The sequence below is a fragment of the Cupressus sempervirens genome, chromosome 3, assembly GCF_028749045.1.
Source record: "Cupressus sempervirens isolate cs-2001-9-10 chromosome 3, ASM2874904v1, whole genome shotgun sequence".
In the NCBI taxonomy this organism is placed as follows: domain Eukaryota; kingdom Viridiplantae; phylum Streptophyta; class Pinopsida; order Cupressales; family Cupressaceae; genus Cupressus; species Cupressus sempervirens.
The window spans coordinates 1,007,248,748-1,007,264,036 of NC_143120.1; positions in this window are offsets into that span (position 1 = coordinate 1,007,248,748).

Genomic DNA, 15,289 nt, shown 5'->3' on the forward strand with positions numbered 1-15,289 from the left:
AAATTTTGTATAAAAAACCGATAAGACATGTAACATGTGCATATTTATATGCCATATTTTGTATAAAAATCTGATAACAGGTGTCACATGTCCATATTTAGATGTCAAATTTTGAATATAAAAAAGAGAAGACATGTAAAATGTGCATATTTAGATGCCATAACTATTCTTTTTTTTTGGTTTGATGATATCCTTAAAAAATAATTCAATTATTTTCAACTTATATGGATTTAGATGGTTGTCATCTTGCATTTTTCTCCCAAAATTTCCCAAAAAATCAATTTTTTTTTTTATAGATTTTGATACTCATTTTTCTTCTCTACAGCATATGCAAAGCTTGGATAGGGTTGTTTTGGATCATGTCCTTGCTGTCACACTATGTCACCCCTTTTTAGGTTTAAAATAGCCCTCTGATTGGCACAAGGTGCATGATGATGATATCATCATGAGGTCAATAGGGTCTTCAAAGAATTAAGGTTAGGTTTTTACCTTTAGTAAGGTTTGTGGTTAAGTTTGAGATGATAGGAAGGTCATTTGACCAAATTGGTGAAAATTTACATTGTGCAACTTTGCAACTTTCAAAAGTTCCTTGAGCAGCTTTTGGCAAGAAAGTTGCAAAGGATTGAAGAGGAGTCCTAAAGGGTGACTAACCACCCAACCATCCTATATAAAGCATGAGAAGAGAAAAATTGCATAATAGTACAAAAAGTTGTTAAAATGTTACAAAGTTCAAATTTTGCAAAAGTGCAATTTTTGCAATTTCTTGCAAAAGTTGTCAAGAATGCATAACCAAGTGCAAAAGTTGGTTGGGAAATGACCAAATGACCTAGAGGAGTGTATATGTGTTGGAGATCATGATGTAGAGGCTAATGGAGGATTTTCAAAATTTTCTTAGGAGAATGCTAATGTTTTATTTTGTTTTGTAACAACACCTTAAACTTCCTTCCAAAAGGATAAACACTAGGCACTTCAAGAATCCTAATTGACATAGCTTCACAACACCCATAACCCTATTCACCCTCAAGCCCTAGTTTCTAGCCTATCTTTTTGGCCTATAGACCAGTTTTCACCAAAAAGATTCTAGATCCTTTCAAACCTCAAATCAATCTTTCCAAGCATTTTCTCATTCAAGGTAGCATCCTAGGACTTCTAGGAATGCCATTGGATTAACCCAAATTGATCATGGGCATGCTCTGCAACAACATCTTGAAACTATCCTAGCTCACCTACTCCCAATAGTCAGCCTAGGGAATATTTCCATAGCTTGGAAACCAATCAAACAAATGAAAAAGAAAGAAAAAACATTGTTTACAGGGTCTAACCTATCATCCTACCAAGGTTTCACACATTTTCCACTATGGATGATCAAGTTAGAGCCATTATTGTGATAGCAGCCCTATGAATGGGAATCATAGACTAGTCACCAAGGAGATTACTTAGCTCCCTAATCTAATAACTTCAAATAAATTTTTGATATGAAAAGGAAGATGAAAAAACTACTCTATCAATATTTGAAGATAGATCATCTATCCCAATCTGTACATAACTATACTAGGGCATTAAAGCACCGAAAAAAAGTTACAAATGGTACTAAAATCCATACAATAGGTACATTATGTGATATAATTTTATGATTTGAAGAACCTCCATGGAAGAAGAAGTCATGAACCAAGCATGACTATATGGTAGATGATCCATCTCACCGAAATGCATAGGTAGCTAGCCACTGCAATCACCTAGTATATAGGATCAACCACTGAATACATAGCTCACACTATTGAACCATCGAACCAAGGATGCATTATAACAATAGAATAACCCCCCCTTAATGCAAATGGGGCTAGCTGACATGCAATTGAGAAGGTGGGCCAAAATTCTCTGCAGAAAGAACCAAGAATGATGAGAGAGTTGAAGAGGTACAAACACCTATAAAGAAACGGTCACATTGACTCTACATGGGGAAAAAAAGGAAGAGGGCACAAAAATGGAAAACAACTATCCCCCCATGGTGCTTCATAAAAATAGTGCAAGTACAACTATCTCAAAACAATGTTCATGAACCCGAAATGCAAGAGTGACACTTTATCTCAGTGCATGTACATAAAGATGCTTACAAATGATAGCTATAATGATCAGAAAAGAAAAAAATTGATACAAAGGTTAGTACAACCCAAAACAAAAGATCCCATGGCATGAAAATGATCCTCAAACCAGGAACACTCTTCATGATCACTCCTTGTTCATATTTTTTGGGACATTTCTCTAGTTGGAGGCTTCTTCAGTCCTTCACTAGGTTCTCACCTCTTTTTGGGGGAAGGTTTTTTTCCATGTGGTTTTCTCTCCTTCCCCATTTTTAGAGGTTTCATTTCTTTGCATTGTACATGGGTACCTAACATGGCCTTGTTTCAAGGACCCATTTTGCATTTCATCTTAGTTTTTGTGAGCTTAAGGCATTCCCCTAAGTTGCACTTAAGGGGGGGTGTTAGAGTAAAAAATTAATTATTTATTCTATTTACTTAAGTTTACTTATATTAATGCATTTAGTTAATATTTTTAGTGATGAGTTGTTGACAACACGGAAGTTTGTTCCCTTCTAGCATGTTCCATCTTTTTATGGACATATGCTTAGTTGTCAACCTTATCTTCTAACATCTTCCAAATTTTTTTACAAGCTTCCATGAGGCCTTTATATTCAAGCTCTCTCATTGTATTTTCACAAATCATTTTCAACTCATTGTAAATGTATTTTTTTGGTTTGCAATATTTTCTCTCTCAAGTCCATTTAGGGTTTTTCTAAGCTCCACCTCTTCCTTCTTGGTTTCTCTTCAACAAGGTATTTGCATGTAGGTGATCTTGGCACATTGTGGAGTTGGATTTCATCAAATCCTACAAGTGTTGCAATAGGTACTATATGACTTTGGAATCACTTGCAAGTGTCTTTGAGAATTTATAGTCCAAATATCAGGAGGACTACCAGTTGTGCAATTTGGCATGTATTGCATTTGCATTTTCGTTTCCATTTCTTATAAGAGTGTTTCAAGGTTGGGAACCACTTTAACATCCTTTGCATAGTTTAGAGGTAATTTCATTGTGGAAGAGGCTTTTGCAAGGTAATGAGCCTTTTGATTATGGCATTTACATAGAAGAAGAAATTTCTTCTTCAACTTCTTACACTCAACTCTTCACTAAAGTTATTGTTCCAATAGTAAGAATAGCTGCTACAAATTCTTGGGAGCAAAGGGACCCTAAAACTATGCTAAATTTTTTGGAGACATGGGAGAAGTTACTACTAGCTTCAGTACTTCATAAAATTCAAGATCATATAGTGATGCCCGAATTAATAGTAGCGGTAAATACTTGAGATCCTCGTTGGGATATTGTGCCAATACATGCATGGTTACATCATTTGCTTCCATTGTTGGGCCAATGTATGGATCCTTTATATCCAACCATTTTTTATAAATTGGGGAACATGCTTCATCTCAGCATGCAAGTGATGCATCTACATATGCAATTTTATCACATTGGAAAACTATATTTGATCTTGCTAGTTGGAAACAACTAATTTTTCATTTTATTGTATCTAATTTGATGACAGTTCTATAGGAATTTGTAATCAACCTAGCTAATTAGAAACTAGACCAATTTAACAAGGTTATGGCTTGTTTATTTCTAAAAATGTCTTCTATTATATGTTTTTGTAAAATTTCTTGTGAACTCTGCTCTTTTTTCCTAGTCTGCATTATTTTTGTGCAAGATCTTTAGGTAAGTCACTTAGCATGGATTGAGTGAGTTTCATTGTTTTATTATTTGGATTCTAGAATATATATATATATATAGCTAGATAAATTTTTCTATTGTGCTAAAATGTAATAAGAACCCTAGAAAAGATCTCTCTAAATATATAAAGAGATACATGTTTAGAAGGAATATGTTGGAAGATTCCTCAAGTATGTATATTGAAGAATCTCAAATCTATTTTTCAAACCATAAACTTTCATATTTTATTTCATTTACCTCACTATATTTTATACATAATAAAATATATGTTTCATTAATAGCCCTGCCCCTTGTGGATGTGCTTGGTTTAATGTGCAACTTAAAGTTTCTAATAGAATTTCTAAACTTGGAACATATTTGCATAGATAGGGCTGAGTTTGCAAATATTGTGTTTCTCATTTAAAAAATTAAATTGGACTGTGAAAAATCAATAAAAATTATGAGTATATAGAAATTTTAGGGAAACCTCCACCCCTTGTTAAGATTTACATTTAAGTTGAGGTTTTAACCAATACACATTCTTAGCATGGCCTTGGTAATAGTGTACTATTGTCCTTTTCTCTAGTTTAGGTTTCGTATAAGATTTGTTAGGGTTGTAAATATTCCATTTCAACTATCAATTTTTATTATAACACTAAAAGGAACTCAAAGGAAGAATAGACTCCTTTTCTAGAGTCTTCCATTCAAATTTTTTAAAAATATTTCTTGACCTAAATTATTGATGATCTGCCTTTGTCTATGGTGTACTGCAAGCAAACTTACCTTGTTTTGTTGAAACAAAAATTCCACCATCAAAGAATATGAAGTAGGTTCATCTAATAATATACTCCTTTAAGGATCTTGTTCCTCTACTTATTTGTCTTTTTAAATTGGCTCCTATTGTGAAAACTATTTTGGTGTCTCAAGAGAAAAGATTCGATGACATTGTGATTTATGAACTTATTGTTGAGTCTTATAAAAAAACACTATTAATGAAGTGAGATGCCTCAACTATGGTCTTGAAGATTAGGTTTGTTAGTGACATAGACTTTTTATGATCAAGCTCATTCAATTCCATAGACAATAAAAAAATATTTTAATAAGTTTAAGATCTCATATAGGGAGAAAGATATTCAAAGATAGTGTTAAACAAGAGAAAGACTAAATAATGAGGATAATGCATTATAAGAAAAATACAATGACAAAAAAATGTAGAGAAAGGGAAACAAAATGTAGAGCAAGGGAATGACTAGAAAATCTCCACACTCTTTCACAACTTGTCTAAAACCCTCATTCAGAGTTCTCCACAATCTTTCACATGCAGCTCTCTACAATCAATCAAATGGGAATGATTAATGTCATTTTCCCTTTTTGGTTTTGTTTATAATCATGTCGACATCACAATTACAACATCAACATCATTATTGTGATGATGTCAGGGACAACTACAAAAAAAAAAAAACATGAAAATCACCACAAATTACACTGCAATCACAAATTGCCATCAAAATTTGACCCCAAATGTTGTAGTCTTACTCAGTCAAGACTATTTTGATGTGGAGCCTAATCAGACTCAGAGGTGTCAATCTCCTTGTATTGTGTATCATTTTTATCTATGACAATCTCTCTTCTTCTCTTTAGGGATTTCCTCAATTCTTCCCTAGCTTCTTCCAAAGAATACAGAATGAATTCTATCTCAATTTCCTGGTTCTCTATGATCTTCCCAAGTTTGTAGACTTCCATTTTTAGATCTTTTCTTCAAGCTATAAGGCTTCTCCTTAGAAGAACTAAGCTCTAATACCAATTGTTGGAATTTACAAGTGGGACGATTACTTCTGAGAGGGGGGGTGAATCAAAAGTCATAATATTTAACCTCTAAAACTTTTAGCTGAAATCAATCACATGCATCTAACACATCTAATTAACATGAAAGCAAAGACATGCATGAAAATGGATAACACAAGATTTTGGTCACCTAGAAACCCTCCAAAATGAGAAAGTAAAATTAGGGTGGGGATGACACCCACAACTTATCACTGCAACAATATGTAACTGGTTAAGTTTACAAAGGTCAACCACCATCAATGGTTTTCCCTATGAAAGGCCTACCCTATTAAAGGCTCTACACCCTATTAAAAGTGACTTGTCTAAAGGATTTACAAACATTCACTTGGAATGTCACCTTGTTAGAGGATTTAGCACCTTGTTGAAGGTTTTACAAAATGGCTATCAAACCAACCTACCTCCATAGGATTTTCATTCTCCTAATACAATGGCTAGAAAGTATAGTAGAATGCATTGACATGATAACTTACAATTTTCTACTGCAGATTCCAGATCCTTGTTCTATCCAATCTAATCTGATCCTTCCTGATCTAATATGTCTCTATTCATAGTGCTGATGCTCTATTCTGATCAACTTGATTTTGCAATGCTATTCTTCCTCTAAGTCTTTACACCCCTTTGAACTTCACTAGCATATTCTCATGCATTCCATATGACCCTGTCTTTGTTTTGCTCTTGAATTATGGGGTTTCAATCTCCTTATAAAGGCTTGAAGACTTAGGGTTAGGTATGAATCTATGATCGAGATTCATTCATCCTTCTCGCTCAAATATTTACATTTTTCTTATTGGTTGCATGCTTTATCCATTTTTTTGATTGGTTCCATGTTGATTGCATAGGGAATCTAAAAGATTCAATCTTATCTTTTAGATCCTTTGAGATTCATCTTGAGTTGGCTCAAAAATAGTTCACATCTAAGTTTTTGAAGGCACAAACTCATATGTTAGTTCTATGTTACTCGACACTTATTGATTGCTAATGCTCGACACATATAGGATTTCTATCTTTCTCAACTCCTATAGTAACTTTGTCTTGCTCAACACTTAAAATTTGCTTGGCACCTATAGTGACTTGGCATCAATTTTCACTTGAAACTTACTCAGCACCTGGAGTTCACTCGACACCTATTGAATTTTTGTCTTGGCACATACTAAAGCTCAACATATATATTATACTTGGCACCAACTTAGAGGAATTCTTAAGTTTCTTGACACTCAATTGTCAAAATCAATATGAGACCGACATGAGACAACCTGATCTATTTATGGGTTCCTGTAGAAGAATGGTTGAAGATGCTCCTAGAAAAACATATCAAGGTGGAGGGGGAGCATGTGAACAAGGATGTGCCTAAGGAGAAGAAGGATGAGGATCTTGGAAAGAAGGAGGGAAGCTAGCCCGGAGTCTAGTTTTTTTCCTTTTTGTTGTTATGCTATTGTTTACTATGAACTGGGTACCCTACAGGGTTTTACATTATATGTTTATGTTGATATGTGGAACTAATAGCATTAAATTGTTTGAGTGTTGTTGGAATGTTTTTCAGTTTTTTATTTTTTCAATTTTTAAGAATGATGGTATTGTTAATTCAACTCTACATATTATATGTTTTTTGAAGTTTAAAGTTGGTATTGATTAGATGACAAGGAGGTAACCTTCGACTGACTTTTTAGCCTTTTTGTACTTCGCAGTCAGCTCTTCATCCTTTTGGCTACTATCTAATACTTCAAAAACATTAATTCCAACAATTATCACCAAATGTAACACCACAATTATATTTATCAAGCTTAATGAATTTTCTTAGATCTGCTATCATATGATGTAAACATTCACTATCTACTATCCATTCATCTTTCTTTTCAACATGAGTAATTAGGTATCTTCTTCAATCATAATAACATTTCTTGTGATATTTAGAATTGGACTTCTTTGGTTTATTCTTAAGAATTCTCTCATGACATTGGATGCAAGTTTACCAATATTATTACATATAACAATAATTCAGTGGCAGTTTTCCTTCACACTTACCTTCATCGATAAGTATCCTCTTAGAAATCAAGGATTGTAGCTCTTCCATATTTCTTTCTTTTTCTTCAATTTCTTCTTCACCAAGATGGCCATAACTTATGTAAAACTTAATGAAATTTGACCAAACCAAAATCGAAGGGCAAATATGAAATGAGCCTAGTTGTGGGTCTGCCAAAGGATTTGTGAGATTCAATGTTCTTGTGGGTCAATATTGACTTGAAAGTGTTGTTTATACCTAGTCTAAAGTGTCTCAATGGTTGGGTGAGGGCTTTGAAGTCATAAACCATCATTGTGGTCTTGTTGCCTCATTAGAGCATTGATATACTTGGGGAAACTTGGAGTATATGAAGTGTCATGGTGGAGAGTTGCTTAGGACCTTTATCCTAAGAAGACTCTATGTTTACTTGAAGTGTTGAAATTATATAGTCTTTCCTTGAACGGGAAATTATTTAATTTATTTCTCTTTAGGGTTGTGAAATGTGCATAATCTATGTCGATTTGAACCCTATGTCTACATCACTTATGCTCAAAAAGAGAAAAGTGGTCATGACACAAGGATTAAAGTCTTTCTTCCAACATTGACAAGGTTTAGTTCCATGTTTACTTGAAATGAAAATTTATCAAAAAATAGTTTGTCTTTTTTATAACTCTATATGCTACTATTTTTTTAAGTTGCCATATAAAGACTTATAGTTCTCATGTGCTTGGTAAGTTATAATAAAGCTATTTGTATTGTGACTTTGAAGCTTGGTGATTAATTTGTGTTATATTGCGACAAATTTTTACTACTTTTTTTAAATATATTTTTACATTATTTCATTAAATAAATAATTAATAAGACCATAATTTTCTTATTATTGACTTGGAGCTTAAGCACACACTTGAATTTTCTTCTGATAGTTTTTAATATATATTTTAAACATACGTAGAAATGTCATAGTTTTCATAATCAATTGGAAAAAATAATTTAAAAATGTCACCTCACCTCTGAGTTGTCATTTCTACCATAATACTTTATTCTTTTCCTATAGTTGCCACACAAGAATATTCTATTTAGTACCTTGGAGAATTGTGTATGCAGAAACTATGAAACATGCATAAAATCTGATTTATATGCTACTTTGTGTCTTTTGAAAAGATTATAGCATCCATTGATTTATTCAATTATTGGTACGTAAGTGCACTATAACTTATACTCTCATGATGATGATTTATGTGGCAGCTTGTGGGTAGGGCAGATTTGTCGTATAGAGAATGTTGTTAGGAATGAGTCAAGGTTGGAATGGATGAATGAGAGAACAAAAGTGTAATGAAGTAGATCTTGAGAGAGAAATGTTTAATGAAACATATCTTAAAGTTCTCTTTTATTGATAGAGACTTTTTCTTTTGAGAAAAGAAATAATTTTACAATGTCTAAGTTCTTTTTCCAAAGTAGACTCTTTCTTTTGAGAATCTTTCTAAAAGAGACAATTTTACAATTTTGAAGTTCATTTTTTTAGATTTTTTGTTTTTAGAATCTTATTAGGAAAAATAATTTTACAATACTTTAAAAGTTTTGAACGGATAAAAGAATTTTAATTGTATTTGTAAGATAAAATAGTTCAATAGATTAAGAATCTTATTTTCAAGTTCTTTTGGAGATTGATTCTTTTATATTAAACCTTGATCAAGAACCATTCTTAGAATAATTTAAATTGTAAATGAATAAAAGGGAGAATTTTAATGGCATCCAAAAAAATAGAGTAGAATTTTATTATTCTGTTTAAATATATTATAATTTCTTTTTTATTTTATATGAAACAATCATAGAATTATTTAAAATTTGAATAAATGAATGAAAGAATTTTAATGGCATTCATTAGATCAAATAACATCTGCATCCTACATAGATTTTCAAGTTTATTTTGATGTCAACTCTTTTATTATGAATCTTGATTAAGAAAAACACAAAAAAGAAAATCCATCAAAAAAAAAAACTTAAAAAACATTACATGGAGTCATTAAATAAAACAAAAATTATCAAAATCTTTTCCTTGGTGCAAGACACACAGTAGTTCATCAAATTTTATAATTGAAAAATATCAAATTAGTGTTCACGACTTGGATTAGTGATTCTTGCTAAAAGATATGGAGTGATCTAAAACGAAGATCCTTTGCTCAATAGATTTCACAAAATTGCAGATTATTTTTATTAAGATTCACAAGGGAAGTGATGAATCTAAACAAGCAGCAAAAAAAAAGACTAAACAATTAAAACAATATAGAAATAGAAGAATAAACAAACTCTATTAATGAACAGAGGAAGATATGTTTTGGAGCACAAATTTTTTATTTTGTTATTGTAAACGCTCAACTTTTTGAGAAATTACATCTTACATTATAAAAGGCTGAAATGCAAAACCTACTATGGAAAAGCTAGAGTTCACTACTTCTAACAACAATTTCAACTTAATAAGATTAAAGTTGGTATGTCCATAGTAGCTAATGATAAGATTAAAATTGAGATATGCTTAAATCAGTCCCAAAGAGAGCAATAGCTATAATTGTCAGAGCAATCCAAGCCAGGGTTTGTAAGGATAGAACAATAGCTCCCCTCTGCATGCCCATATTGTAAGGAAGCAAAGGTGCATGGAATTGATTCCTATGCTAATCTTTGAGAGAATGATTATGCAAATTCAACTAACTATTGTAGAGATCTCAAGAAATGCATAATAATCAAAGTAACAATGAACTCATAACACAATGATTACCATGGGGAAACACTTCTAGGAGAAAAACCTCACCCTCCAAAATTTGCACAATGTATTCTCATATCAAGAAGATTAAAAACACTTGCAATGCAAGTTCTTATAGGAGCACATCACCACAACTCAAACTCAGACTCAAACTTAGAGAGACTCCTTCTAGCACCTAGTCTTACAAATAGAACTAGGTGATTCAAACACCTCCCCAAGCCCCTTTTTATAGTAATTTACAACTTGGAAACCATTTGTGGTCTTACAAAACCATGGGAAAAACAACCATGCCACATGTTACCCGCTTGTCATTTGTAACTCCAAGAATAACATTTCCATCCATAATTCTGTCCTCTACTTTAGACCCCTATAAAAGTCATAATGAGTTGTTTATACTCTAAAAATAGCCCTCCTATATTGTACTAGGGACAAGACACATTTTTAACAACTCATACACCCTTTTCCAACTCATAAACATGTCGAAAACTACCACAAACAAATTCTACAAATTTTTTACAATTTTTTGTAAAAAGCTTGCAAGGTTGAGACATAGTTCCCAACATTCTCCCACTTCTCGAACACCTTGCAATCGTCAGAGGATCCAAAGTGTCATGGACTTAATTGCTAGGGACTAATCGGCCCATAGACTGCAAAAACCATCATAATTTCTTTGTTCTTATAGGTTTAGTTAATGCATCAGCAACATTCACTAAAGTCTCCACCTTTTCCAGTTTCACCTTGTCATTTTCAACCATATCTCTCACAAAATTATATTGTACATCAATGTGCTTCTTTCTAGCATGAAATGTTGGGTTCTTCACTAGGCAAATTGAACTCTGATTGTCACTATAAATTGTCACTACACTCTGTTTGAACTCTATATCTCAATGTAGTCTCTTTAGCCAGATAGTTTCCTTGCAGACATGAGTAGTTGTCATATACTCAGCCTCTATAGTGGACAAAATGACCACAACTTGTCACTTGCTCATCCAATTGATTGCACCATCAAATAATGTAAACACATATGCACTAGTGGATCTTCTTCTATCAACATCGCCAACCCAGTTTGAATCCGCATAACCTTCAATATCCAAGGAATTCTCATTTCCTATTCCATAGAAACATATAGAGTACTCTGAGGTACCCCACAAGTATCTGAAAACTCTTTTTACTGCATCCCGATGTGCTCTTCCTATGTTAGACATGTAACAAGAACACACTTCCACTACTTAGGCAATGTCTGGTCTTGTACAATCCATAACATATATCAAACTTCCAACACTCTGATAAGGTACTTGACTCATCTCTTCCATCTCCAATGGGCATGAAGGACACTGTGAGCTAGAAATCTTTGTTTCCATAGTAATAGGAACACTGAATGGTCTAGAATCCTACATATTGAATCTTTTCAGAATATTACCAACATACTTACTCTAGCCTAGCCAAAGCTTTCTATTTTGTCTATCTCTTATAATCTCCAGTTCCAGAATGTACCTTGTTGCACCAAGATCTTTAATTTCAAACTTTGGTGAGAGCTGAGATTTTAATTCTACAATCAAACTTTTTCTTTTGCCAATAAACAACATGTCATCAACTTATAAGGAAATAACTAGAAAATAATCACCATCATACTTGTAGTATATATAGTGGTCAGATTTGGATTGTACAAATCCTAAACTCAATACATATATATCAAACTTATGGTACCACATCCTAGGACTTTGTTTTAGACCATACAAGGATTTCTTCAATTTACAGACCAAATGAATTTTACCTTTCACCACAAAGTGCTTTGGTTGTGTCATATAAATTTCTTCCTGCAAATCTCCATGAAGGAAAGTTGTCTTCACATCCATCTATTCAACTTCTAGATCATAAGATGCTACAATAGAAAGTAAAAATCAAATGGATGTCTTGTTTGATACAGGAGAAAAAAATTCACCATAATCAATTCCTACAATCTAGGAGTAACCTTTTGAAATCAATCATACTTTATACTTCCCAATGGTTCCATCTGAACCCATCTTCCTTTTGAATACCCATTTACAACCAACAAACATTCATCCTTCAGGAAATGGTATAAGGTCCCATGTGGCATTCCTCTTAAGAGCTATCATCTATTCTTCCATGGCTATTTTCTAGGACTCTTTATCATTCATACCAAAAGCCTCTTCTACAGATTTCAATTCATCAATATTAGCATTGAAAGAAAATATACACCTCTAATCATCAGGAGAATATCCATACCTTTCTAGTATTTTCCTCTACCTACTAGACCTTTGAACAAGATTTGGTTTAGTTTCAAGTTCATGATCAAGTTCTCCCTCTTCCTCTAATGATTCAAAACTTGTAGAGCTCTCTTCAACATCTCATCTTTCTAAGGGCTAAGATTCAAGTTTCTCAAGTATAGTAGGAATTTGAATCACATCTTTCTTTTCTTCTATCTGTTTTGGTTGCACTGTAATAGAAGAAGGTTTAGTTTCTCTAAAAATAACACTTTTGGAATAAAATACCTTTTTTGCAACAAGATCCCAAAGCTTGTATCCTTTCACACCATAACTATATTTGATGAAAATATATTTGACAACTTTTTTGTCCAATTTTTTCTACTTCTCCCTTGGCACATGAGCATATGCCTCACAACCAAAAACTTGCAAATGTCTAAGTGAAGGCTTGTGACTCGACCATGCTTCCATTGTTGTCTTATCAACAAGAACTAATGTAGAAGACCTATTTATTAGGTAGCAAGTAGCGGCTACAGATTCAGCCTAGAACTTTTTTTATAGTCTAGTTCCACTCAGCATACTCCTAGCCTTCTCCATGAAGGTCCTATTCATTCTTTTTGCAACTCCATTCTTCTGTGGAGAATATGCAATTGTCTTCTCTCTTTTAATACCACAATCTTTACAAGATGTGTTGAAATTATTGGAGCAAAATTCACTGCCATTATCAGTTCTCAAACACATTATCTTATTTCTAGTCTATAACTCAACCATTGATTTAAATTCTTTGAAATGACTGAAAACTTCAGCTTTACTCCTAAGGAAATAAACTCATGTTCTTCTACTAAAATCACCATTAAAAGAAGCATAATAAACTAATCTACCAATAGAAGGAACATCAATTAGACCAAATACGTCCAGATGGATTAGCTCCAAAATACACAAGGACTTATGAGTACTTGAGTAAAACTAAATGTGGTTTTGTTTACCATAGATAGAATGCTCACAAAAATCAAACTCAATATCACAATCATTCAACCCATCAACAAGGTTTTTAATTTTTAAGGTTTGTATACCCTTCTCACCTATGTGGCCAAGTCTCTAGTGCCATAACATAGTCTTCTCTGCAAGTAACTTTGATTTAGTAGATAGAGCACCCTTGGGTACCCAGAAACCATGACCATCTATTGAAACAGAAAACCTCTCCTTCTCCAACAAAGTAGTCCTCTTCATAGTCTCATTAGAGGTACTATTGCACTCAACCATGTATACATCAAGTTGGTACAATGTACCCAATCTACTTCCTCTTTCTATTACCATAGCACCTCTCATCATTTTTATACCTACTTTAGAAAACTATACATGCACACCCACATCTATTAGTTTGCTAACAGATAAAAAATTCCTTGCTAGTCCTAGGATATGCAAGACACCATCAAATACTCTAATTCTTCCATTAGAAAATTTCACATGAATATTTCCATGACCAAAAATATCAAGAACTGAGTTATCACCCAAATACACCTTACCACCATCAAACTTTTCATACTTAAACCAATTTCTATTAGGAGTCAGGTGAAAAGATGCACTTTAGTCTATCAACCATGTGTTTTCACCTACATGAGTGGCCAAGGCTATGATGAAAATATCTCCATCTTCCTTCTTGGACTCAGAATTAGAATATGGCTTCTCCTTCTTTTTATTTTTCTCCTCTTTGGAGTCCTTTCAGAAGTGTCTAGGTTTGTCACAATTCCAACATATTGCCTTGGACTTATGATGAGATTTTGATCTCCCCTTATTCTTGGACTTAGAATGACCATGCTTATTTTTGTTCTTGCCTCTTTCTTTTGGTCTTCCTCAAAAACTCAAAGCCTCTTTGGCATTCAGAGAGACCTTCCTTCTCATCATTTCAGAAAGTAGAGAACCAACAACATCCTCCATTTTCAAGACAACAAAAGTGCTCCCTATGGCCATGACAAGGATGTCCCATGAGTCTAGCAATGAACATAGCAAGATTTTTCACCTTTCTTCTTCATCCATTGACACCCCAACTGAGGTCAACTGAGTCACCAAGATATTAAAACTTTCAAGATGCTTAGAAATATGTCCACCTTCTTCCATTCTCAAGGAAAACAACTTCTTCCTCATGATAATCTTGTTCACAAGTGATTTCTCTTGATAGATCTCACTTAGCTTCTCCAAAGGCTTCTTCATAGTAAGTTCTTTATGGATATTAATCAGAATGGAGTCCACAAGACACAATCTGATGAGACATTTATCTTTTTTGTTGTTCATATCATACTATGCGACTCAAGTTGAATCTACAGGCCTTAGCTTTTTCTCATCAATCGCATCCCATAGATCCTAATCATTCAATAGATCTTCCATCTTCAACTTCCACATCTAAAATTTTGTGCTAGAAAACTTCTTTGCATCAATCCTCCTTGATATGTTTGCCATCTTCACAATCCTGCAACACAAAAATAAAACTTCTACACAAGTTCCCACTCAAACCTTGATTAGCTCAAAAAACCCTATACCCAACAAATATAACCAAAATTAGCCAAGCTTTGATACCACTTGTAAGAAAGAAAACATGTGCAAAATTGCTTCCTACACTAATCTTTGAGAGGATAATTATGCAAATTTAACTAACTATTGCAAAGATCTCAAGAAATACATAATAATCAAAATAACAATGAACTC